Source organism: Echinops telfairi, unplaced genomic scaffold (genome assembly GCF_000313985.2).
Source record: "Echinops telfairi isolate 266 unplaced genomic scaffold, ASM31398v2 ScPeMD7_5;HRSCAF=22, whole genome shotgun sequence".
NCBI classification, from domain to species: Eukaryota; Metazoa; Chordata; class Mammalia; order Afrosoricida; family Tenrecidae; genus Echinops; species Echinops telfairi.
In genome coordinates, this window is record NW_022103901.1 from 10769897 (window position 1) to 10771004 (window position 1108).

The following is a 1108-nucleotide window of genomic DNA, read 5'->3' on the forward strand; positions in this document are numbered from 1 at the left end:
CAGAAAAAGAGGGTGAGAACATTTGCACAACTGAAGGAACACAATGGCTTTCACGGATGGCGCGGGTGGAAGTCGTTGAATTAGTGTCTGTAGTGTGCTGCGCTGTGCTGTGCTGCTGTGAATATGCTCACCAACAACAAATAAGATGCATTTTTAAATCAGCGTATTCGACTCCCTCTTGGAAGGAGCCTTGGTAGCGTAGTAGATTACATGTTGGGCGGCTGCCCGCAAGGTTGGCGGTTCAAAGCCACTAGTCACTCCATGGGAGAAAAGTGAGGCTTTACTCCTGGAAAGACTTGCAGTCTTGGAAATCCATAGTAGCAGTTCTACTCTGCCCTATGGGGTCGCGAGGAGTCAGAACAGACTCAATCACAATGGGTTTGCTTTGGGTTTCAGTATTTCTTCTTTAAAGGCTTCAATTATCTGTTGACTAAAATTTCCCATTGATTTAAGAAACTCTAAAAACAACATAATTAAATGTAGATTATGTATATTTTAAAAACATCCCAAGAACTTCAAATGACATTATTCTACCTGATCCTGTTCCCCCAGATACAGGCTTATTGTCAACAAGTCTTACGAACAAGATCACCTTAACGGAGGTCATCTCACCCAATACCTCTACTGGTGACCCCGCTGTACCTGAATCAACGTCTACAAAAGGAGGCACTTCTGCTACAGCGATTCCTGACACTGAGACACCTCAGAACACCTCTCCTGATACAAGCTCACCTTTGACAACAACCAGTGGTGTCGTCACACCTGCATCAACTGCTACTCCAGATGACACGTCAGCTACAGCAACTCTTGACACCACCCATTCAGCAACTACTCACACTGAGACGATCACACCAGTTCCCTCCACTGATGGTGCCACCAGCTCTCAGTCAACGTCTCCAGAAGGAGGCACTTCTGCTACAACGCTTCCTTACACTGTCACAGCTCAGACCACATCTTCTGATACAAGTTCGCCTACAATAACTAGTGGTGTCGTCACACCTGTGTCCACACCTACCCAAGGAGACACATCAGCTACAACAATTCTTGACACCACCCTTTCAGCAACAACTCAGATTGGGTCCATCACACCAGCTCCCTCCACTGGTGG

General features: G+C 46.4%; 1 protein-coding gene across 1 annotated transcript in view; it reads left to right on the top strand.

Moving 5' to 3' along the window:
- Window positions 1-930: 930 nt before the first annotated feature.
- LOC123521035 (mucin-17-like) overlaps window positions 931-1108 on the top strand; it is a 32998-nt gene continuing 32820 nt past the window's right edge. The window contains exon 1 of the mRNA XM_045284622.1: window positions 931-1073. The gene's annotated coding sequence lies outside the window, so the exon portion shown is untranslated. The remainder of the gene's footprint in view (window positions 1074-1108) is intronic.